Raw genomic sequence first — 26,910 nt, forward strand, 5'->3', positions numbered from 1 at the left:
ACTTACATGAACTAAGTTAGCAGTTCTCAGCTTTATACCATCATTTATGCGGAGAGAAAAAATGTGCAATTGCAGTACTATGGGTTCCAGTGAAAATATTGCATTGAAGATAATAGCCGTCTTAAAAGCTTATTGAGGTATACCATCACAAACCAAAGTAAAATCAGTGAAACCATGGTAAAGCAGAGATAAGCGTAGTAAATTGCATATACTCATGGTAATACATTGTAAAATAAAAATTATATAGTTAAACATGCTTAAGAATTATACATTTACCATAATATACTTTAGAATAGTAACTTATTTAGTGTCCAGGAAACCTTTGTATCGATTTATTTAAGGTCTGTTATAGTTGCATAGAGTAATCTGTCTGGCTGGCAACATTTATACTGTACTAGTTACATAATGATTAACATAATAAAATTACATTTTAACTGCATTTTAAGATGACTGAAACTGCACTGAAACCACAATTATCTTTCACCAGCAGCTGCAGTTCTTCTACAGTTTTTGCTCTATCAGTAGTCTGCAGATATTTATCCCAATTCACTTTTATGGCAGGACAGCAAGAGCAAAAGATGGAAATGAGTTAAAGTCAAAGCCAATATGTGCAATATATAGCTACCCCTGAGGCAACAAACTTTACATCCCATTGCAGATCCTCTGTCACAGACCCAGACCCGTAATATATCCTGATTGCTACAGTAGATATGCTCGGACATGGAAGGGTTGATGCACAAAGGCTTGGTTTACATGCACTTGAAAATCGACTCTACAGGCATGACTGTGTGATGTTGTCATGTGAATACATTGTGAAACAGCAAAAGGATGTCCTTTTGGCAGTGCGACTTTAAGGGCAGGGTCAATCGCTTCCTCATGATAAAAAAGCTGTAAGAACCCATGTAAACTGGAGCAGGAATCGTGCTTGTGGCTCACGAGGTTTCAGCAGTCAAGATCCCGTTACTCAGACTTAATATCACGCAATCTCCAGCAGAAAGGCTGTACAAAACAGACCCCCCCCCCCCCCAACACATACACACACACACACACACACACACACACGATGTACATTTATGGACTACTTCAACACTAGAACCACCGCAGTTATACTCATACCTACAACCGCCGGTACATTTTAAACACCATCAGTATTAAAATGAAAGACAAACTATCGGATACAACTCAAAAGTTTTATTCAAGCACATCATATCAAACATCTGCACAGCCAAAACGCTGTATTTAAATGATCAATTAAACATAAAAGGGTTTATTTTCTAACTTACCACATATAAAGCACTACTTAAAAAAATGAAAAACTATAATAAAATAAACATTTCAAAAGAAACTATTGTGTAAACAGGTTTACGTACATACAAAACTGTAAAAACAAAAGTAACATGATTTATGTTATGCTAAAGTGCTGTGGCTAGCTTCAAGCTGAAAACTCAAAATAAAAACATGTATTGTAAATAAATTCTAAGTAGTAAAACTTGTATAAATTATATTTTATATAATTTTGTGCATGAGTGTTTTGTAAAGGTAACCAGACAAACAAGTAGCTAATGCGCGGCGTAATTCAGAATGTGCGCGACAACACTTGAATTAATTTCTCGTTAAATGTTTTTATCTTCCTGGTAACGCATGAAGCTTTCCTCACGCTATTCACAGTCGCTCTTTTCCTACTCAGTAAGCAGACACGGACATTTAAATATCCCTCCCCTAAATGACTATGAATTGAGTAATCTGCATTGGTACGGCTGATTTTTATTCCTAAATCAGAACTGCATAGCAACGCATTTCCTGAAAAGTACGGCAAACAGGTTATGACTGGGAAACTGTCATGACTTGTGCATGTAAACGCCGCCAAAGCTGCACTTCAGCCTTGACTAAGAATGTTTTCGTTCTTCACACAATTTGTGTTTCCCACTTTGAAAATATGAAATGAAGAAAAAATGACCTTATTTCAAACTAAAGTGTAAAAGTGGAGCTCAACAGGATATGTGGATTGCTTTTCAAAGCAAGAAACCAACAATGGTGGTGTTTACATGCACAAGTCATGACAGTTTGACCTACTTTTCAGGAAATGAATTGCTATGGTACCTTTCCAACACACACACACACACAATTATATAAAATATAATTTCTACTAAGTACAGGTTTTACTACTTAGAATTTATATTTGTGTGTGTCTGTGTTTGTGAAACATCTAAAAGTTAAATTTCATTAACATTAGAACCGCCTTTTACAATACATGTTTTTATTTTGAATGTAACCTACAATATATATATATATATATATATATATATATATATATATATATATATATATATATATATATATATATATATATATATATATTAGCCTGTTGTTCTCGCTACTGGATCTGGCAGCCATCAATTCCTTCGTTTTGTACAAGAATGCACCGGGGAAAATATCAGTAGGAGAGATTAAAATATCAGTAGGAGAGATTTCATCTTGAAGCTAGCCAGAGTTTCAGCAGAAACTTTTCAATCAAAAAACTGCAAAGCTGCAGGCAGGCTGTTTTGTTTTTTGAAGTAGTGCATTATATGTGGTAAGTTAGAAAATAAACCCTTTTATGTTTAATTGTTCATTTAAATACGGTGTTTCCGCTGTGCTGATGTTTGATATGATGTGCTTGAATAAAACTTTTGAGTTGTATCCGAAAGTTTGTCTTTCATTTTAATATTGATGGTGTTTAAAATGTACCGGCTGTTTTAGGTATGAGTATAACCGCGGCGGTTCTTTAAAGTAGTCCATAAATGTACATTGTGGGTGTGTGAGTGTGTGTGTGTGTGTGTGTGTGTGTGTGTTTGTGTATGTTTTGTATGGCCGTTCTGCTGGACATTAGGTGATATTAAGTCTGAATAATGGGATCTTGACTGCTGACATCTTGTGAGACACAAGCACGATTCCTGCTCTGGTTTACATGGGTTTTTACAGTTATTTTTATTGTGAGAAAGCGTTTGACCCTGCCCTTAAAGCCTCGCTGCCATCCTTTTGCTGTTTCACGATGTATTCGTGTAACAACATCACACAGTCATGACTGGAGAGTTGATTTTCACATGCATGTAAACCAAGCCAATGTCTCTGTCTCTTCCAGTCTGACAATTTAATTAAATGTAATGGTACTTTTCAGCATGTCAGCTAGCTGTAGCTGTTATACATTTCTTAAAAGCCAAGATAACACTTATTTCTAGTGACATTAATTACACAGTGATTAAACTGAAATTACAAGTGTGCCTTATAATTGACATTAATAACTTTTCTTATCTGTGAATTGCTCATTACCAGTCTGTTGCAAATCATAAAGCAGGCATCTACTGATGAAAAATTATAAGAGAAAAAAATACAAACTTTGCCTAACTAGCTACATTTTTTAAACCACATTGAAACCTAAACTTGTCTTGTCTGCAGTGCATGAATGCATGTGTGTTATCCTGAAAACCATATGCTTTAATAAATAAGTATTAAAATACTCCAAATATACTGTGGCAAAGTAGTGTGACAGTGTGATAACGTGGCATGCGGTCAAGGCTGGTCAGCGAAAAAGCTAGATGGAAAAGCTGCAGTTTTAGTGCTTCCTTGCACACTTTAATTCTTCACTGTTCAGGCTGGACAACGCCTTCACTGAACCCTCTCTTTTTCAAACAAACATTTCCTTTGTCTTATATATAACCCCAAACTAATTCAACAATTCAACAATTAAGCCCAATTTAGTGGGTGGCTTTGCAAATGGTGGCCATCTTGGCCCCAAGCTGTTCCTCTTGAGCCAAGATGGCCGCCAGACACCAAACACACACACACACACACACACCCACACACACACACACACACACATCCATGAGCCTCTGCTCTGCGACAATACGTATACGTGAGGTAAATCACAATGGGGATAAATACATTGTTTTTACAATATTTTATTAAAATGTGGCATTAAGAGTAATTTTAACATTGCAGACTTTGTTGACCTCAGGTTGTATCTTAGTGGACAGCAGTCCAGATCAAAAACATCATAATGTTGCACAGCTGATAGTCTTTGCTCAAAAAAGGGCAATGAATGACTGTGGCCATTTACTTTTAACCTTTACATTTTATGCATTTATGAAAATAAATGTAATTGTATTAATTTAGATAGATATTCTAAAGAAATAAAGTAATGTTTATCTTCAACAGTACCTATAGTCTTTGAAATAATGCAATTTTGTGCAAAAAAAGAACTTCCTCTCTGGCTTCCCTGGTTGCTCTTAGACTGCTGAGTTCCAAAAAGGGAAATGTAAAACCTTGCAGACAATGTGGCCACTAGGGGCTGCACAAGCAGAGGTATTGCAAAGTGAGATGGATCAATATAATGAGAGAAACTGGGAGAGGAAAAAGAGAGAGAGAGAGACATTGAGAGTAAGAGCGAGGTACAGACAGCTTAGCTTCCCTACTGCAGCCCAGGCACGCAGTGAGAAGCCAGCCTTTGAATACAGATGGAAGCGTCCCCTATCTGATTCCAATTAAGTATCCTTGCCATCATCTGGACGAATATTCCGGGATTCTGCTATCCCCTTTTTTGTGAGAAGAAGCTAAAAGCTTTTTAAAAACTACAGACAATTTGCAGCATCATTTAGCTGTCTTGCGCAGACCCTGGGTAAGTTGGAAAAGATTTCTTTAAAAACTTGCTTCTAAAAAAAATTATGAATACACCAAAATATGTTTGTATTTATTTATTTTCTGTTAAGATTTATCTGCAATTGTACTGGTTTCACACTCAGAACCTGGTAATAAAAATGTAAATGCACTTACAGTACATTCATTATTTCTTATGCTGTGGATCAAGACTGCATATCAACTGGAGGTTTAGTTCATCACAGTAAAACACTCACTTGGACTATGCAGATACATCAGAGCTCCTGTGCAACATGTCAGATTCTGTAGACCTGTCGGTCTGTCTTTTTGTTTTTATGTGTGTGTCTGTCTGCCTGCCTGCCTTGTGTGTTGAACTGCCAGTTTCAGTGAAGCATTGCCAGTTTGGTTGCATTATTTATACATGATATAGCACTGACCTGACTATTCAGGAAAGTGTTGTACTCTAAATGAAACATCTTTAACTTGTTCTGAGTAGTATATATCAAGCAAAATGAGACTTTAGAAACCACATACAGTATGTGTCTACAAATATAGTGCGTACTTTATATCATATGATGGTGTGCTAGAATGGTGTAATTATCCCTACAACTTGTGCTGAATTATCTCTGCTCCATAATTAAGGGACCCTCCCACAGAGTTATTGTGGGGGGAAAAGAGCTTCTTTGGTTGTCTAGTTAGTTACAAAATGGTGAATCAAGTGTTCTCATTCTTTTTATACAGTACACTTGGTGGTACTCACTTTAATCTAAAAATGAGTATTTTAAATGTATACAGTATGAAGTCACATCAATGTGCCATACATTCCATTAATTGAATTACACAGAAACAGAACTGCCACCCTTCCTTACATACAAACAGTGAGTGACATTTTTGTTGGACCCCCATAGGGAATCTGAGTTCAACATTAAGGAATAATTACATCATAGGAATTCAGTAGGAAACATATGTTAGTTAAATGCATACATAAATATGTTTAAAATGCTGACACTTATTATACAGTGTTAATTTTCATTTTACTCTTTTAAGGAAAGAAGTATTATGATATCCCAATTCTCTACAAGGGTTAATAAATCTCAATAGCCCACTTGGGTACAAAATAATGATGTTTAGAGTTTGCATCGTGTTTAGAATACTGTAATGATAATGAAACATTCAAATATCAAACATCCAATCTTGAAATACAATAAAAAAATCATTATTATTAAAAATACAAACACACGTGACAAAAAGCAACTTCAGGGCATTTCTATGGTAACATTTGCTAATGATAACAGCCATTAGCGGTTCTTGTTTTAGTTCATTTAATTAATATTCATTACTTGAGGTGATGTGTTTTTTTTCTGTAAATAATTAATATTCATCTTTTGTGCCTGTGGTAGCTAAACAAACATGTTCTGTTGGTCTAAGTGAGCTTTCAGCACTGGGGATTTCTTCTGTTGCTGGAGGTGCATATCATCAAAGTTTATCTGCAGATTCTCACTAGCGGCTTCAGTCTTTACTCAACAACTTGCTTTGCATTTCTGTGCTAGCTGCTCACACATCAAATGCTGCACGTAGTAGACATTTTTAAAATATAAATGGCTTTGTTATTAACAAGTAATTAGCTTGAATACCTTATATGCTGTATATAACTCTTTTTAAATGTATTTCGAGTTTTTATTTGTAACATATTTTATATCAATTGATTTTTTTTATACCCTTCAACAACTAATGGTGAAAACTGTCACTATCCCTATACTGCCCCAATATAATGAATAGCCTAGATATGCATTAATTCAAATATATTGATATTTGTTTTTTTTTAAATGTTTAAACAATTTTAATTTAAACTTTCAAAAATATGCAAGGAACTTTCAATCACACATACACTGCAAACAGATGCACCCACATTGCCTTAAAATAAAAACACTTCTCATCTTATAAGTGATAAAAACAAAAACTGTGCATGCAATGTTGGTACAAACACGGACGACAGTAATTTAATAGTGCAAAAGATAATGTTCTGAATACAACATTTCATACTTTTAGAAGACCTTACCGTTATTTCAGTTTCCTTGTGACATATATTGATATGCTCCAGTTCCAGTAACCCAGACCTGAATTCTTAATTGCTCAGCAATCTGTAAAATAGCTTTGAAAGAACTGTGAGTGCTCGTCATCTGAAGTGTTGCTAAGACAACCTACTATAATTGTATGGCCTGACCAAAAGAAAAAAAGAAAAGAAAACCTGTGATAATGTGTTTTCTATGAAACTGTACACTTGGGAGCTGGGTTAATATTACTGTAAGTTAATTTAATCCCTATATATAATTTATGATTGTATAAAGTTTGTTATGCTCCTAGTATGAATATGCAATATTATTAGGCATAGCCTTGTGTTGATAATGTGATTTCCATAGGAAACGTATGCTCTATGTCACTGAGAAAAATTCCAGCTACAAACTGCTCTTATCCACAAGGCTGCCGGTTTGAGTCCCGGTATTGCAATTTGTAAAACCATGGGAATCTTTCACTGTTTTTGAAGGCTAATACCAATACACAGCCACTGAACTTTCACTGCCTGTATTTAATTTAGGAAGATAATTTTGTCTGATTGATCTGTTTATACAGCAGATAGCTTACTGCCAGTGGTAAGTATTGTATGCTCCCAAGATTTAGATTAGGAATTGATGGTCGCACCAGTGGAAATCAATTTTAAAGCTGTCAAGTTTCTAATAAATAGAGTTGTGAGATTTGTAAAAAAAAAAAAAAAAAAAAAACTTTGCTGGAACTCAGCACACAAAAAGACAAACGTTATGCCCCAAAAAAACACCTGACTGAATGAAGGAACATGAGATGAGACTTGGGAACAACTGTGCCATCAGCCAAGAACACTAGGTATTTCAAATCTGGCAATACATGATAAATTAGAAATCTGCACAGAGCTTGTCAGGTGATGCTGAGTTGTGGAAATAAGCAATCAGTGTATGAAAGGTCTTGCACAAGCTAAAGGAAGTAAAATGATTGAAAAAGCACTTGCTATTAACTGCCCAGTGACGGTTTGCATTCATCTTGCCTGTCTCATTAGATTGGTCTAAACTAGTCTGACAATGTATTGAGCATTAAACCTGAAAGCATAACACATTTGCCAACAAGTTTGTGAAGTCAGGGAAAAAGCCTTCTCGACCATCTGAAAAAGCTGTTCTCTGTCGTGCCAACCAATTGAAAAGAGATTTTGATGCAGCAGATAATCATTCCCCTAAAATAAAGATATCTTTGTAATTCAGTTATATATGTTACCGCAGCGTGGTGTGTAACATATTATAAGGGCTTGAAGTTTTTATGGTTAAATAATGCCACACATTTTCCAAGATGTGTTCTAGACATCATAGTCTTGATTTCTGTCCATTTTCTTTCAAAATAATGTTTATTGAATGAATTAGTTTGTCATATGAATAATACAAAACCATGCAATGACAATAACCAATGATGGAGAACCTTTAATGTGTAAATGTAAAATTGGCATCTGGTGAAATCAATGAAGACTGTAATGAAATGTATTACTCCTGTTGATCACCCTCTGAAGCAGCTACACTACAATGAATTACTAACATCCAATATTACTGCACGTCAATGTGTAAATACAGTAGTAACAGGTACTGCTGAATACTATCATATTAAAAAAACAAGCATAAATGAAACCAATAAGAAAAACTGAAAACAATAGCTTTACTTTCTCATACAAAACAAACACACAAAAAAACTTATTATATGCTATTTATCATGCCAAGTATTACGTTAGTGTAACAGGGTATGGTTCCTTTATCCCTCATGAAGATTAGTGGCAACACATATCTGTTTGTTCTAGGCAACATGCCACCAGCAGATTGTGTTGTTAATCTTTTTAAACACAATCATATCTAGCAGACTCATCCTGAGTTTTAGATAGGTAACATTTGTTTTCACCCAGCTTTTCCTCTGGGTCTCCTAGCTTACATTGAAAAGGAATTGTTTCTAACAGAAAAGGCTCATTGAAGCCTGCAAACTCTAATCAAGTGAGAAGCTTGTTAACAGATAGAAAGATTTCTAAAGACAGATAACTCTGCAAAGGTGAAAGTGCATATTGAACTCTGTACATCCTTATCTCAATCTCACTGGCACTACATCATGCAGCTCAATAGCAACTGGTCACATGGTTAAAGTTCAGGTGTGTTGGTTCTTCTGTCAGACAATCACATGGATTCCAGAGTCAGCAGGTTTTGTTTTTTTTAAAAATGGCAATTAAAATAAGGCCTGGCTCTTTTGTAATTTTGAAAATTTATTGCATCACATTTCTTTTGTATCTGGCTATACAGTACTAATGTTAAAGGTGACTGGTCGCAGTGCAAAGTGCTGGGAAAAGGAACCAAAGTGGATTTTGAATGTGAGCTTTATACACAAACCTCATGAAAATAAGTGTATTGATAATTCCAGCTCCATTATTGGTTGAAAACGGGCCCCTAATAGCTACAAGGTTCATTAGCTCAGCATGCTCAGTGTGTCCATTATTACTTAAGGAGACACAGAACTATGTGTGCTGCCAATATTTTTAATAGTAATAATAGTATTTTTTAAACATTATTTTATAAGCAAAAAATGGAACAAATAGCATTTTGTCAAAACCTTGATGTGCTTAAATCAAAATCAGTGAGTCGAGCTTTAAACGTTTATGACTTTTTAGAAGCCCAATAGATTAAGTCAAACTTGTTATTGGAAACCTTTTTGTCCCCTATTTATCATCCAATGCCAAAGCAATTCAAATGAGCAGTGAAAATTATTTCATGCCTCTGGTTTGCTTGATTCAATTATTTTTTATATAGCTGCCGGGCAGCCAAAGTAATTACAGCTGTGGTGCTGGTTAATTCTGCCTAATAATTAAACAAATATCATTGATTTTGGAGTTAGGAGTCCTAGCTCCCCCCGTCATCTCCTGGAGCAGTGTGGCAATCAAATGCACATAATTTGTGAAATGAACAGCATTCATATGTGTTATGCGTTAGGTAGGAGATAGACATCATTTTTCATAGTATGACATTGTACTGGCTATTCTCAATTGATTGCTGAATCAATAGGATAAACTACTGTTTGGTGTAATGTAGTCTAGGATGAAGCAGTGTTTGCCAGGGAGAAAGACAGCAATTTAGTGTTTATATTTTATAGTCCGATACTATTACTAATATTTCCAGATTCTGTCGGTTCCATGTTTACACATTCCATTTGACTGGGCATATAGATATTACAATCATACATGATATATCCACTGCTGCCAGATTTCTTAAGTTTTCTCTTTAGCACCCAGGACAGCAGCTCCTGCTTCTTTGCTGCCAGTTTTCTGACGTTTTCTAGTTGTCATTAGTCATAGATACATTTCGCTTTCCATTATTGCACACATGGCTTTTGAGACTTAACCCATTACTTTTTTTTTTTCAGGAGGTTGTGTCATCTTTTACTCTTAACTACAATATTTGATCAAACCACCTTCCTGTATGGTTAGAGTGACACCTAACAGACATTTAATAGGTAAATCCCAAAGATGAACACTGGGTGGATGTGGGTCCCTTAAAAAAAAAGTCATCTTATTCTAGGGTTGTTTGTATATAAAAAATAGCCATCCTAGCAAGATTTCAAACCTTGCTTAAAAAATGTAAAAAAAATAAAATAAAAAAAAAGACCCAGTCTTCAGCTAAGGCAAATTATTGTTCCTGGCTATCTCAACAAGGTAGCCAAAGCATGATGATTATTGAGCCTTTTGGCAAGTCTATACAAAACAGTGGACACAATTTAAAAAAGAAACACTTCAATAACATTTATCTGGTTTCTAAACCTTCATAGATGAAGGAGCAATAACATCATCAAACATCATAATGGGTGCCCAAATAAAGCTGATTAAGTGTATTCAGTGTGGTGGTTGCTGCTCTAAATCACCGTGCTATTCTGTGTATTTTTGCCCCCTAACCTATTCTAAAAATAATTTCAAGACTGTGGTTTTATTGGAGGTTGCTTTTTAATGTAAGAATCACATTTTCAATTGCATCAGAAAAATCCATTCTTTTAAACAGTGCTTCCACGACTGTTCTGTACAGTAGAATACCTTTACTCCTCTGGAATCCCTGTGCATTTTGAAAAAATTAAATAACTGTAGAAATGTCTGATAAAAAAAAAAAAAAAACCCTGAAGCTCTGAGATTTAGGATGCCTCTCGCAGCCAGTTAGTTTTCTAGCGTGAAATAATGTGATTCCTTTTCCTGCTTGCTTCCAAGGCTCAGCAATGTGAATAAGACTGACTAAATGGGTAGTGTCTAGTTTGTATGTGTGCATGGGTGGGGTGATGGTGTTGGTGGTTTTAGGAGTCAGATAGAGTTATGTCCACCTTCGAGGTAAAGAAGTCACTACATTTCAGATTAAAACAACAAAATAACATGGAAGGCATAAGGCGGCTTCCAAGTATGACAGATAAAAACACTATCACAACTGCCACTAAAATAAAAACTGGTTTGACTTTGCACTAGTTCATGGAATCCAGTGTAACATTTCTGAACAATTTTATAGAATATCAACAAAAAATAAAAAAAGCATACAATACATAGAGTATAACTGAAAACAAATACTTATTCATCTCATTACTGGAAGCCTGTTGTACTGATTGAAAATAAAGAAAATTAAATATAAAATATCACAATTAAACCCCTAAAGAATTACAACTGTCTGGGGTGAAGCCATGAATTCAGCAAGAAGTAAAATAGTACTGGAAAACAGTCATCCGTCAAACATGAATCTTCTGGAAGAAATTCAAGAAACAGTGTGTGCAGGGCAGATCAATGAAATGTGTGATTCAAGATAAGCAGTGTGAAATTTAAAAGTTCCAGGATGTCACATTCTTTAGAATGCATTGCTCAATTACAGAAAGAGCCTGCAGCACAGTATTGTAGATTTTGGAAATGACCAAAATACTGGTAGGCAACATAAAAAAAGAAGGGTAACTTTTTTTTTTTTTCTTTTTGTACAATTATTTATGTATATAATAAGATTCTTTGCATATTAGTCTTTGAAATGCTGCCTCCCAGGGAGATCAAAGAAATTGACAATCTTTAAACAGGGAGTGAGTGCCACAGTATCATACAGTAAGATTATTAATAAATTCTGCATTAGATTTTCATTGAACAGGCATGTGGTAATGGTACCCCAACTCTCAGAAGATCCTCCACTCCAGTAAGTTATTTGGTGAGACTAACTGGAATAATTTTTTTAGCAGTACAGTGTGTCCTTAAGGGAAAACAAACATATTATGATGTAAGCAATGTCAGTAAAGGACTTCCCTTTGGGAGAAAAAATGATCTGGAAGTGTGCAGGAATGTATTATTTCTGTACATATACAATCTGTTTCTTTTTATAATTATGTATACTGGAAAGGTGAATAGTCAGCACTTAAAAATGTGCATGTGATGAGAAATGTATTGTAATGAACGACCCCTGATGGTCAGATAGGCACATTGTATGTGTGCATAAAGACACTGACTACACCCCCCTGCTAGGGGGATTCCCCTTTAACGAAACTGTACCGTGTCTGCCCTTAGTGCCGAGGGTCGGTGGTTCAAATCCAGACTGCGGAGAATGTAAAATAAAAGAATAATATATATATTTTTAAAAAGCATTACAGTATATAACAGATTGGACACATCCCCTCATCTTCAACAGAGCTGGTTTAACAATCATTTCTCTCTATTCCATTAAAGACATAAACTGAAAAAGTTCAAACAAATTATATGAACATATCTTAAGAAGAACAATGTGTTGTTTTTTTCTGAATTCGTCTTGTTGGCAGATGTAGGTGCTGGTAGTCTGAAATGTGTGCTACAATCATGTCAAATAACACAAATACCTACCTGCAAGGACAATTCCAAGACACCCACACAACTGCAATCTCATAATCTGTAGCAGGGAAATACAGTTAGAGAATGAAAATGGTACCAAGACACCACTGAGCACTTCTACTGTTATTATGCTGGGAGCCACTAAGGTCAACAGTTTTGAAAAGGGCCTCTAGTACCCATTATACCCTTGTTGCTTGATAATCATCAAGAGGTGGAATCAGACTGCCCTGCCCCCCCCCCCCCCCCGCCCAAAAAAAAAAAAATCTTATCCTGTCCTTTGTTATTCAGAAGCCATGTTCTCTTATTGCATCGAACCTGTGAGGGCGACTGATGCGACCTCGCTGGTTGGTGGTCGTCTTCTCTTTCAGGGAACCAGGGTTACGATAAGTAACCTAACGTTCCCTTTCAATTCAAAGACAACCATCAAAACATCAAGGAACGGCAGCTTACGAGGGACTCATCAGAACCGCTTAACCCTAGGTTAGCGGTGCGAGCGTGCAACCTCAAGAACCCTCGTGACTATTGAAGGCAAAGTAGGATCTACCACATTCAAGCGGTAGAACCTGGTGAATGTATGCGCTATAGCCCAGCTAGCCGCTGTATATATATATATATCAGACAGTGAGGGCCCCCCTGAAGAGGGCCCAAGATGTAGCCAACCCTCTAGTGGAGTGCGCAGCTACTCAACCAGGTGGGGGTAGCCAGCACTGTCATACGCAACTGTATCCACAATCCAGCGTGACAGTCGCTGTTTTGAGAGGGGCTGTCCTAGGGTTCGTAAATCGTGACAAACAAAGAGCTGGTCAGACTGATGCAGAGCTCTTGTTCTATCCACGTAACATCTCAGCGCCCTCACTGGGCAGAGGAAGTTCAATCTCCTATCCTCTTCTGAAGAAAACGGAGGTGGATGGAAAGACTCCAGTTCCACAGATTGGTTCATGTGGAAGGCTGTGATCACCTCAGGGACGAAAACAGTGGCACCCTGTTGCCATCGTCCCAAATCTGTATCCAGGAGTTGTGCACAGACAGCGCCTGTAGCTCAGTGACCCACTTTGCGGAGGTGATGGCCAAGAGGAAGGCTGTCTTCATAGACAGATGCTTCAACCCTATGGAGTGTATGGGCTCAAACGGGGCCTTTGTGAGAGCTTCCAGTACAACATCAAGGCTCCATTAGGGGAGAACGACTCTCCTGGGAGGGCGTAACCGCCGAGTGCCTTTCAGGAAACGGGTTACTAAGAAATGCGCACCCGGAGATACCAAATCTATGGGGGCATGGAACGCAGAGATAGCTGCTAAATACACCTTCAAGGTAGAAGGTGGCCTACCAGCATCGAGCAGTTCCTGCAGAAACTGCAAGATAACTAGCATGGGGCAAGAAACTGGGTCATGACTTCTAGTCAGACACCAATTCTGAAAATACTTCCACTTATAGGCGTACAGCGACCTAGTCTGCCCTAAGTCTGCCCTAAGTCTGCCCTAAGTCTGCCCTAGCACTCTGCAAAGTACCCACAACTGCGTCTGATAGCCCTAGGGCTGTCCAGCAGTCCCATTCAGGGGCCAGCCATAATTGCAACCTGCCTGGTTCTGGATACCAGAGAGTGCCTCTCACCTGACTGAGGAGATCCAGGCGAAGCGGGATCTCCCAGGGCTGGCCTTGTATGAGCTGGCATTGGGTCGAGAACCAGATTCTCCTGGGCCAGCAAGGGGAGGTCCCAAACGGAACTGCAGCGTGTAACCGTTGTGCACAGTAGCAAGCACCCAGGTGTCTGAGGTGCAATCGTGCCAGTATTGCAGCTAGTGTGTGGAGAACTGTTGTATCTGAGGCCGCAAGCCTTCAGGGCCCCTGCTGGAGCTGCTGAGGTTGGGGCAGTGCACGCTGAGGCGGCTACCTAGGGTGACGGCCCAGAAATTAACTCCTTGAACGCTGTTGCACGGACGCACAGCGCCTTGCGTTCCCTTTGCCCTGCGGAGGGGCTCGGTTGCCTGTCGCCGCTGTGGCCTGTAGGCGATGCCTCAGGTCACCTAGCGGGGCCGTGGGCACCAGGACCGTCCAGGTGAAGGCACGCAGCTGGGGAGCCTGCCAAAGGCTCGACCTACCCCGTGCCGGAGCACGGGGAGGGAGCAGCGCAGCCACTTGCCGAGATGCTTCGCACTCTCGATGAGAGCGCTGCAAAATCTCCTCCACAGCCGCTCCTAAGGTATATCCCAGGGACCTCCACCGGCACCACAGGCGCTTGCTGTCTAGACAGAAGCTCAAGGACCTGGGCCATCTGCACCTTGAGGTCCATAATGTCTCTTGCTTGCCTTGAGCACTTCACCCTTCTCGCTTGCAGAGACTGGGAGTGACTACGGGGTGTCAGCGCAGGAGCCTGAGTGCAGGGGATTTCCTGCGAGGGGCTCTGCGACAATTGGAGAAGCAGGGGTGGGGCCCCGAGGGCTGCTGATGGCTCCTCCGTGGGGGACAGAACGTCTATCCCCATGGCCCTATTCAGCCTACTGCGACGGACTCTAGGCTGAAAAGCCAAGCAGATGTCGCAAAAGTCCTCGTCCCCAATGGTGTCGGTGGCATGTTGAACACCTAGGGACCACATGCAGAGAGAGTGCCCATCATTATGCAGCATGTTTGCCTTGCAGGACATGCAAGGGTGGAACCACGGTAGGCTCGTCATGATCAGAGTCACAGGCATGTCTCCAGTAACAATGATAGCGCTATGCATCTGCGTTACAAGATCTGCGTTACCGTGAGCACCTAGTGCACCGAGTACTGTCGTACCGTCGAGCGCTTCGTGCGTTGGGTGCACTGAGCACCATTTGCAATAAGCACTGACTGCACCGAGCACTGTCTGCACTGGGTACCATATGCACCGATGCGTGTAGTCACACACCGGAGCAGCGGGTAGCGTATACCAGGGGACACACAGCCCAAAGCTGCGGCAGGCGAATCTGTGGACGGAGCACAACACAAGAAAAACAATACGAGTGGGGAGCACACTGCTGTTGTTGTTCGATTTTTTGAAGGCCCGACGCACCGATGTGGGCGGGTCGTGGCAGCCCGCGAGGTCTACTCTACAGCGGGTCTAGTAAAAATACAGACCAGTGGAGGACAAGGCCTGCTGTTTTTTTTTTTAACCTAGCTGCTGCACAACACAGGCAAGCAGGCTACCGTGTGCACACTACAGTTGTGTCAGCAAGGTATTTAGTCAACAACAATAACATATACATATTTATTTCAACTGCCACGCAGCAGCTAGCATAGTCGCTCGACAGCAGGGGTATGGCGAAGCCTAGCCCCGGCGGAGGACGTGCTCCCACACGAGTGAAGGCTGGAAAAAACAACAACACTCACTCCTTTAAATCAATACTGCACTGGCAGTTGACTCACGTACCACAGATAGAAAAGCAGCAGCCTGCAACGCGAGCGTGAGCAGGTTGCTGAGGAAAGATAGAAAGATAAAGGCTGAGCCAGGAGTTACTGATTTCCGTGAAAACGGCAAGCCAGCTTTCAGCCTGAAAGGCAAGGGAACTGCAGTTGACTCAAAGCTCTTTTTCACAACACGCTCAGATACCAACACAGAGGGTCTTATCTTACAGTCTTGAGAGTGCAAAAAGAGAGCATGGCTTCCATGGTTTGACTATTTAATCCCTCTGTAGGCGGGACAGAGGGTATCACTATCAGCAGCTCTAGTATAGAGAGCTCAGCAAATACCTACCAATAGGCAGGCATATCCCATATGTAATGTTTTGGTTGTTGTCTTCGAATTGAAAGGGAACAAGCAAAGAAACCAAAGGAAGTGGACAGCAATAATAATGTTGCTAGTGCTAACAAGAGGTAAGAAAAATGATTTTAAAGCCTTGGTTAGCATGACTTTAATTAGCAGTACTTAACCGTATACTGAGAGTGTTCTGCTTTAAAACATTTTCCAGACTAGAGCCTTTAAACAATAGTGGCACATAATCTATATAATGATTGCAACAAAAATTATTATTTTTTGCAAAAGCCAGTGCAGTATATACAGTATAAACCTATTACTTTTGCTCTGATGCCTGATGATTTGAGTTATTACAGCAGAAATAATGGGAAAAAAACCAAAGATCCTCTTGTTTGCTGTGCCCTAGATGTCAATTACAGCTTTACCAGGAAAAGGAGGCAAACCGTACTGTCCCAGTTGTTATGATCCACTGATCGAGCATGGATAGATGTGGTACCAATCAATAAGCTATTGTCCTGGGACAAATTACCTCTGGGAAGCAGAAAGATGATGACAACCGAATTGATGGCATGCACCCACTGCTGTCAAGGAGTGTTAATGTTCAACTACACAGCAATATGACCTTTTTACCTACTCAAAGGTCATTCAGGACTTTACTAGGTTACTATGCCAGATTTTAGTTGACAATGCAATTTCAATCAGAACCCTGTTCAGTCTTATATTTTGTATAAGACTGAATGCTCAAGTCTGAATAGGTTGTATATAAGCTTTTATATCTGAGTGACACCTACTGTACTCACTGTGTAGAATGAAACTGTTTAACTGAACAATGGTGTAAGCCTCATTTATGAGTCAATGTTTTTTTTAGGCTAAGTGTCTAGCGGGTTTTCAAGTCTTTATGTAAATGTTGCTCATTCTGCTGCTTGTATGCGCATCTTTTCAATTAAATTACATGTGAAACATTCCTCTCGAGACATTTTGGATTGAATTTTAAAATATATGAATAATATTCAGCAACTTGTTCAAAATGCAGTAAGCAAATCAAAATTACAATTTTAATGTGAAAATAATAATGAAGGTCTATTTGTATTGTATTTTCTTCATCAATCCTAAATTATTTGAAAAAACCTTTATGCACTTTATGAAAGTCATCTTTACCAAGTGATGTAAAGTAATTGTAAATGGTAAAACTTTACATTAAACACCTGTAATCCAAATGCAATTATACATGAACTCATACACAACGGCTAAATAAATTAATATAAAAATACTGTGAAGGAAACACCTTTTCAAGAAACACGCTTTATCTCAAACGCTTTGTTTGTTTTTTTGATTCACCAATGGTGCAACTGAGGTGATATAAGTAATGCTCAAATAGTGAGGGGTTACTTTGTCTGATTGAAATTACATTACATTCATATTTATATATCCATTAGTTACTGTGTTTTCAATGGACTGGTGTATATTGGAGGAATGAGAAAAGCTGATTCCAGAAGTAAAAGGGTTAATTAGATTTACTTGTACCAGAATATTCAAGAAAAAAAAAGATAAAGAATCCAGTGTCTGGGAAATGTGTATTAGATGGATTTGTCCACGGTATAATTATTCAGTTGTGATTTATACCCATGCAAATCTGCGTAACCTTTGTAAACACATCATTTATAATTGTTTAGTGAGATTAGTTCTAAATTTAAATTTGGTGGCTTTATTAAGTTGGTGCATCTTCTAAATGCTGCTATACGTACAACCAACAATACTGGTCCAAATTAATTTACTACGCTGAAGGACAAGTTTTCCAATTATGTTCTGCTTTCTACCGGTACTGCTGCTGGACTGACCCTGAATACAGTGATATATATGAACATAATTATATTAATTAATTCTGCACTGGCTGTCATGGTCATGGGTTTGCGTACTGCTAAGGGATATTTTATCTGCCAACAACCCAGTGGATTCTGTGCTGCTCATGCTTGGTGACCTGTGGATTCTGTCTGACTATGGGTTTCTGTGGCAGGGTGAGGCAGTTCTTTAAAAAAATAAAAATAACGCCCTCTCATGGTTGACCAATATTGACACATATTGATTTTGTGTTGTCTGAACACTTATTTTTAGTGTAGAGAATATATTGCTGGGGTTAAATTTTAAAAGAAAAAAAAATCCCATGCAGCAGGGTTAATGGAAAAGTTCATATCTGAACTTTCTGCACACCCGTACTGCACTCCAAGCCACAATGGTGATTTTGTCAATGTTGAAATACAAGCTGTGCAGGTTTACATATCTGCGGTTTCTAATAGCAACGAGTTGGGTTCGTTTTAATACTAAATTATCTTAATCAGAAACGTCGACAACTAAAACAATGGATGTTTTGGCACGTACCCCCTGCTTTCTCTCAGTTGCTATAGAAACATATGAAAAGCCCAACAAAGGATAAAGGGCAAAGACGAAACTGCCAAGGTCAAACATACCAAGTGTGTCTGTAGTTTCCTGTCTGATGAGTCTGAGGGCAGCACCCTGAGAAACTCAATGAAGCCTCCCTGCCAGTCTTGCTTGGGTCCTGCGCAGCTGCGCCATGGGTTGTTGCAGCTGCAATGGCTGGCAGGGTAGACCTGGCTCTGGTTCTATGCAGCCCTCAGTCCTGGCTGTAAGAAAAAAGAAAACTGTCAGAAGACTGGCTTGGCCCTATGACAAGCACTGCTTCCGCTAGATAGCTGGGGGGAGTTAATGAAAGGGACAAGGCAGAATACATGCAGCATTTCTAATGATTCTAATATGAATTTTAAAAAACAACTATATCAGTATACTAATGTAGGACAGCTGGTTTGGAATCTTAATTAAGGATTGGTTGTATCTAATAACTTATCCTCTTAATTATTCTGTAATTTACTAAGAGCCGAGGTACTCAAGGAAACTCACTCCGTCATACTTGATATCAATAATATGAGCAAAGAAAAATAAATAAATTAACCTAACAGACATAGCTTGCTTAAATAAGTGTGACAGAGATGTGCTGAACTTCCTCATGTAATAGCATTGATAATTTGCTTCTTAGATTCACAGTAAAAGAACACAGTTAAGGTTGAACACTAATAAACAATGCTGCTGTCTGATCAAAAGTAGTACTCTGGAGGCCTGGGCTCAAATCCATCTGAGACAGTAAAATGAGCCCTCAGTGGAGACAGCACAACATCATATCACACAGCTAATATCCTATGTACCCAACAAAGCTTTCAGAAAAGCAACATGATTCACCCCAAAAAGGGCAGCTGCCTACAAAACTTGGCATAATGCTAGAGACTGAAAACTGTTTTTCACTGCTAGATTAGTCAACCGCACAATTTGGGATGTCTGTAGCCCTAGTTGTTCTCTCTCTCTCTCTCTCTCTCTCTCTCTCTCTCTCTCTCTCTCACATTGAATTGCATTTCTTGAAGCTTGTTCTCATTTAATTCCATCCATATATATATATAAAAAAAAAAACATTACACAGATTGTCCTGCTTTCTCCCCTCAGCCATGGCTTTCTTGACAAATCCAATATCCTGTTATCGAGGCTGTAGCAGATGTATATATATGTTAAGGGCGAGACTCGGTGGTCTGGCGAATATGGGCGAATCCCAAAGTTACCATTGTTTTCAGCACTCGCCCAGGCAAGTCTAATTTCGTCTAACGTTTCAAAATTGATGCTGGGCGAATCTGGTTTGCCCATGCCATTAATTTCTGCGAGTCTAGTTTTGTCCAAATCTTCAACATCGATGCTGGGCCAATCTAGTTTTGCCTATGCCAATTATTTGGGCAAGTCTAGTTTTGCATTTCTACACTCTCCTCGGCCAGCTTCCAAGCACCTGCCACAGTACCTGCCTCGCCTCCACTTCTGACAACAATGTAGTGACGGTGTTCTGGGTTTCCAGCGGCGGGCAGGACACCAGGGCTGGTTTTAATAACAGTTAAAACCACTCTTTATTAGCTCTCTCTCCCAAAAAGTCTGGTCAAAAAGTCTCTCTCCTCCATATGTGCAGGCAAACTCGCCACACTCGCTTTGGACGAAACTAGACTTGCCCAAATTAATGGCATGGGCAAACCAGATTCGCCCAGCATCAATTTTGAAACGTTAGACGAAACTAGACTTGCCCGGGCTAGTCCCGAAATTCAGTGAAAACTGTTCAAAAAACAGGTTTCGCCCAGTCATCTTTTTCAAGTTCTGGGCCAATCTGGATTCGCCCGATTGGATGCGGGCGAGTGCCAAAAAAAGTGGTAACTTCGGGATTTGCCCAGAAGCCCTTGGTGAAACTAGATTGGCCCGGGCAAAACTAGACTCACCAGACCACTGGGTTTTGCCCTTAACACACACACACACACACACACACACACACACATACACATATATATATATATAATATATATATATATATATATATATATATATATATATATATATATATATATATATATATATCACTGTAATGGCATTGCTAGTAACTATAATTGTATTATGTCATCAGGTTTAGAATTGAATTGATTGAAACTGTTTAATATCACAATAACTGCATTTCATATGCAGTTATATTTCTCAATTTTACCAACTTTACCTGCTGATAGTGTTAATATTATTTTTTTTTGTAACAAAAATAAATACTATGGCAAATGGCATTAAAAAGCTTATGAAAATATATGTACCAAGTATAGCTTCTATTAAGAAGGAAAAAAAGCCCATAAAAGCCACAAATTAATTCTGAGCAGTGAGGGGGCTTATATTGCTTCCAAAAGAGATGTCCCTCCAGATCATGTTTTGTATTTCTCAAAACAGCTTGTAATTACATTTAATAATCCCCTCAAACAATGAAATAAATCATTCAGCAAAGAGATCAAAAGATGATTATGTACCACTAGTTTATAGCTTGCCAGTCACCGTGGGTTTTAACAGAGTACACATGGTGCTAATGTAACCACTGTTCACCTTGCCACTACTCCCAAGATGAAAACCTGCAATCTAATTCCCTCATAAAGACCAATGTTGAAATGTCATGCTGCAATAAATGTGTAAATTACATACTCACATTCTTATCTGCTTCCGAAGCATCACATTAGGCAACAACTGCATTTCTATTCACAATTAAATATCTCTGCAGTGTGTCCAACCAAACTTAATCCTGCAGTCAGTTAAAATCTTAGGCTTTCTGTCTCTGTCTCCTCTGAGATTATTATAGTCATGACAGCTTTCCTCTTGCCTATTTATGAGAGAAAATTGTGATTGATGATAATTGGTAATTTTAAGCTACACAATGATTCAAAGAGAAGAATAAATACAGACAAACCTGCTATGGGGAAGTCTAAAAGTGATAATTATAGACAGGTGATTTAACAAGGGGTCAAAGAGGTCACTGGACTGATAGTCCTTTAAAGAGTAAGTAGCAGGGTTCCAAAAAATACTGTTCCACGTCCCCACTTGTTGCTACAACTGTTTAAATAATGTACCTGTAATTTTTCTTTTCACTGTTAACATTCTGACAACTTTTTACACTTGACCAATACTTAACTTTAAAAGTTTGTTTCAAAGGTCTTTTCAAAATTGCCAGTTTAGTGCACTGCTAGTGTTAGTATTATTGCCCACATTGTCAAACAGGTAACAGCAATAACGATCCATGACGTAGTGCGGAATAGAAAAGCCAGAGCACTTGTTAATGTGTTTTTTTAATTTTTTAATTTTTGTTATTATTACTTTTTTAAATCGTTTTTTCTGCAGTGTTATAGAGGGCGGATCTCACCTTACACAATCGGCTTTGCTTAGCAGACTGAAAGATAGGTTGCACAGTTTTTTTCTTTTTGCTAACATAGTTTGGATGTGCACAAGCAATGCTGCTTGCTACTGTACAGCACCTCAAAACTATTAAATCCATTACCTTAAATACCTGAATGACATTTGGCTGATTAAATATCACCTTCCTAAGCACCAATGATAAATTACAAGGTTACAGTAAACAAAAGGGGGGCAGTTGCTCTTTCTCTCACTATTATTGGCTTATTCGTACTGTATTGTTTCATTTATCATGTAAGGGCTGTTTGGTGGATAGCCTTTGATATTTAAATTTATAAAAATAAACGCATGTAACACAGCCATAATAATAGTATTATCTTCCATCAAATATCAGAATGTAGACCGTCTACTGCAGTTCAGTGCGAGATATATTTTTATTCAGAAAACAGATTAAATAGCAGGAACAAGGTCGCTAAGAAAGTCACCCAAATACATTTTAAAAGACGTTTGTTTATTGTAAAAAGCCTAAAATAGCAACACATTGTTTACAAGGTTCTTGTTTAAGCCAATCATTCACCTATAAATAGGCAGTGAGATTTCTAACGGTTAAACAAGGTTCACGTTAATGGGAATCATTTATTTTGTAAAGTGCACGTGTAACAACCAGCGAAGAGGGGACATTTTACACAACACAGAAAAACAGTAAATCAAAATACCTTTCACATGGTACGCACAACTGAACCACACCTACATCTCATCTCATGCCGATAATGACTCTGCAGCAACATGCTGTAAAGTGTTTAAGTCAGAGTGCTGCATTTCTGTTCTTTCCTGAGTTTCCCTTTTTAAAAATGAATAAACACAGCGCGCTGCCATCGAGACAGAACAGCAACTACAGTGACAGCCAAATAGTCCACAACAATAAAAGCTACAAATAAACCTATTTGAAATACAGGCTTAAAGGAAAAACTAGCTCACAAATATTTTATAACATTTTACCCCATCCCCGCTCTTCGGGGGAAACAGTAAAAAAAAAAACTTATGTAACAAAATATGTAAATATACCCAAGCATAAGAAATGGCAGGTGTCCCATTTTTGCATTTTTAAAAGGTGGTCACCCTAATTCAGAGAAGTTGATTTTTTTATGTTCAAATTAATTTGAATTGTGTTGATGAATCTAGAAGTTCTTGTTTTCCTCCACTTTGTAGAATAGCCCTCCCCATCACTGAAGAAGACGGCTGTCAAAGCCACAGGGATTGAGATCTGAAAAGCTAATGCTTTTCTCATAACGTGCAGTGACTTTCAATGAGCTACAAGCACTGCCCTGCCATTCAGTTTTAATAAAGATGGGACTCTGGGCGCTTGTAAATGTGAAGGATTCTATGAAATTACACAATAAATCACTTTGCCCTTGCCCTTGGCAAATGTATTATAGCGCAACATATGGATGCTTACCTTTTCTACATTTTGCTGGTGGTGCTGCAAGTTTTTCTTGCTGTTTAATTGGACAAGCCGGGGTTGTAAGTTGAGGAAAATTAACGATATTAGGCGCCCTGGTCTTCCACACTTGATAAATACAGTAGTTATTTAAAAAAATTGAAAATATGTCAAATTTAAGCTTTTTATTTGACTTACAGTACATTAATGCAGTACACAAGGAGGTAATTAATTATGCTTCAGTGGTTTGGGTTATCAAATGTTTGTGGGAATCTTATTAAAATTTGCATCGTTACAGACAAGGAGTTTGAGCTTGCAGGAATTAGTACAACATGTGTCTTTTTGCTTTGTCAATTCTGTATTGTTTTAAATCTAAGGAAATTTGGCCTATTTTTTTCGTATTGAACATGTATGTGTCCACATTCTATACAGTGCTCCTTGATATTTCACAAATTTGCTTCACAGTTAGTCTAAGTTGCTAGTAAATTGTACACTAATTCACTGTTGTCAATATTTCTGAATTTTGTGATGTGTAAGTCAGATGGCAAAGAAGAAATAAAACCGGGAGCACTGTAGTTAAAATGTGAGCTATAAATATTCATATTGGTCTTTGGGTCTGTGTACTGTATATGACTTTAAGGGAAGTATTCAAATCTAGCACAATTTTCTGTGGATCTCTCAAAATAGGGAATTGATTCTCACGATAGCAGAAAGTGTCTACAGCATGTCCTTAAGATTTCTGAGCGGCATGTGCAAGTTCAAAATTTTGTTTGGTACAGCTGTGCTCCTGCCAGCAGCATTTGGCTGATTTCTGCTCTTCTTCATTATCTACCGGCACAAGATGGCATTCAGAAATAGTAAACACACTTTGCTGCAACCAAAACCCCTGAGTGCTAACAAGAAAAAAAATATGTAAATTACAAAATAGGGGGTCTTTATTACATCTGTGTATGAGCTTTGAAAAGTGGCCAATGCTTCTCCTTTCCCATCTGTTTACCCCACACTTCTGTTTCCTCACGCAATCACATGACCCACTCCATATTAATTGTATTTAATCCAATAGAAAAGTAATTATATAATTATATATGTGGTGTAAGGCAAAAAAATAATAATGCCTGAGCACACGAGAGAACTGTATTATTGTGCAAACTGATAAACAATAAACAAACCAACACTTTGTCATGATGTGCTGTCATATCCCAAACCCCTACCTATTTGCCAATTCATTAAAAAAAAAAAAAATCATGAAATTGGTATCGTTGCTGCCGGTTCCTTGAAATAGGAAATTTTCTTCACCTTTTCCTGATATATATATATATATATATATATATATATATATATATATATATATATATATATATATATATACAGTGCCTATAGAAAGTCTAAGTCCATGAACTTTTTTCACATTTTGTTGTGTCAGTGCCTCAGAGTTTCATGCATTTAAATGAGGATTTTTTTTCCACTTATCTACACACCATACTCCATACTGTTAAGGGGAAAAAAGTTTTTATTGAGAAAAAAATTATATATTAAAAATACAAAACTGAAAGATCATAATTGGATAAGTCTCCAAAAACTTTTTGCCACATGGCTACAGAATCTGCTGAGTGTTTTTCTGCATGCTTCAAATGGGATTCAAGGTGGGCTTTCTTGAGTAATGGCTTCCTTCTTGCCACCCTACCATACAGGCCAGATTTGTGGAGTGCTTGGGAAATTGTTGTCACATGCACACTTTGATCAGTCTTGGCCATAAAAGCCTGTAGCTCTTGCAAAGTTGCCATTAGCCTCTTGGTAACCTCTCTGATCTGTCTCCTTCTTGCTCGGTCATCCAGTTTGGAGGGCCGACCTGATCCTAGGCAGGGTCTTGGTGGTGCCATACACCTTCCACTTCTTAATAATCGTCTTGACCATGCTCCAAGGGATATTCAAGGCCTTTGATATTTTTTTATACCTATCCCATTATCTGTGCCTTTCAACAACTTTGTCGCGGAGTTCTTTTGAAAGCGCCTTGGTGCTCATGGTTGAGTCTTTGCTTTGAAATGCACTACCCAGCAGAGGGAACCAACAGGAACTGCTGAATTTATCCTGAAATCATGTGAATCACTACAGTTTAACACAGGTGGAGTCCACTTAACTTGGTGTGTGATTTTGAAGGCGATTGGTTACACCTGAGCTAATTTATAATTGCTATTACAAGGGGGGTGGACACTTATCCAACCAAGCTATTTCAGTTTTTATTTTTAATTAATTTTCTACAAATTTCTAGAATATTTTTTTCACTTGGAAGTTGTGGGGTAGGATGTGTAGATAAATGAAAAAAAAAAATTAATGCATTTTAATTCCAGGCTATAAGGCAACAAAAGGTGAAAATTTTGAAAGGGGGTGTAGACTTTCTATAGGCACTGTATATATATATATATATATATATATATATATATATATATATATATATATATATATATATATATATATATATATATATATATATTATTTATATATATATATATATTACCAACTTAATGGGCAAAACATATAATGAATAGAACATATACACAAAAAATTGGCTTTGCTCTCCATTGTTGTGAATTCATGTTCTACATTTAAGCCTCATTCACTTTTATTAGTCAGGGTCTTATAGTTCAGACAGTTACACTTAAATTCAATACTTAAAAAAAAACAGACAGCTAGTTTCATGTCTAAATGTCACCCAAGAAGCACACTTTGTTTACATTATTGTAGCACTTGAATAGGTCAGAAGCATTTCCCCCTGCAAAGGTAAAGTATCGATCTGCTAAAAAATACCTTCTCTCATCATGGAGAGCCATGCAGTGTTCATAGGATGAATAAGAGAAGAGCTACAGTGTCCTGCTCTTCAAATTGGCCGGACAGCAGGAGCGAGTTAGACAGGTGGAGCTGTGAATCAGAATCAATAACGAAGGAGGTTGGTGGTGAGAAAGTGAGAGAGACAGAGACAACCTTTTTCTATCCTTCTGTCTGTGTTTGCTCCAAATGCAGTGATCTTAATACTGCATCAGCCATACTCTCCAAATTACATAACATAATACCTTCCCACCTTCTTTTAGTCATCAACACCATTTTGTTTTGCCTTGCTTAATTAATTATGATTTCACTGGGAGTGCACTTGCTAGTGAGGTCTCATTGGACCCAAATTGACTTTACTCTGTGTTAAACACTAGTTTTCAAAACTCATTTTCCTGGAATGTTTACCAGCTTGGCCTGAATGACCATGTTGGACCTACACACCCTGATATTTTATATTGTCAGGAAAAGAAGCATCTCTACATGTAAGTAAGACATCCTTCAGGGCACAGGGTGAGAAACACTCCATACCTTGATGATAGCATTCCTTGAATGTTAGTTTCAATGTAGCTGCCCTGATTGAAATTGGTCCTGGCACAATAATTGAGGTTGACAAGTTCAATTACGGATGGAAAACAGAGGTGATTGAC

The 26,910-nt window shown here is 38.2% G+C and overlaps 1 protein-coding gene across 4 annotated transcripts in view; it reads left to right on the forward strand.

Annotated features, from left to right (window-relative positions):
• Positions 1 to 4,415: 4,415 nt before the first annotated feature.
• The window catches only part of LOC117416819 (tenascin-R-like), a 117,904-nt gene continuing 95,409 nt past the window's right edge, over positions 4,416 to 26,910 (forward strand). For all 4 annotated transcript variants that reach the window (XM_034028220.3, XM_034028225.3, XM_034028224.3 and 1 more), the window contains exon 1: positions 4,416 to 4,654. The gene's annotated coding sequence lies outside the window, so the exon portion shown is untranslated. The remainder of the gene's footprint in view (positions 4,655 to 26,910) is intronic.

This window comes from Acipenser ruthenus, chromosome 12, assembly GCF_902713425.1.
Source record: "Acipenser ruthenus chromosome 12, fAciRut3.2 maternal haplotype, whole genome shotgun sequence".
Taxonomy (NCBI): domain Eukaryota; kingdom Metazoa; phylum Chordata; class Actinopteri; order Acipenseriformes; family Acipenseridae; genus Acipenser; species Acipenser ruthenus.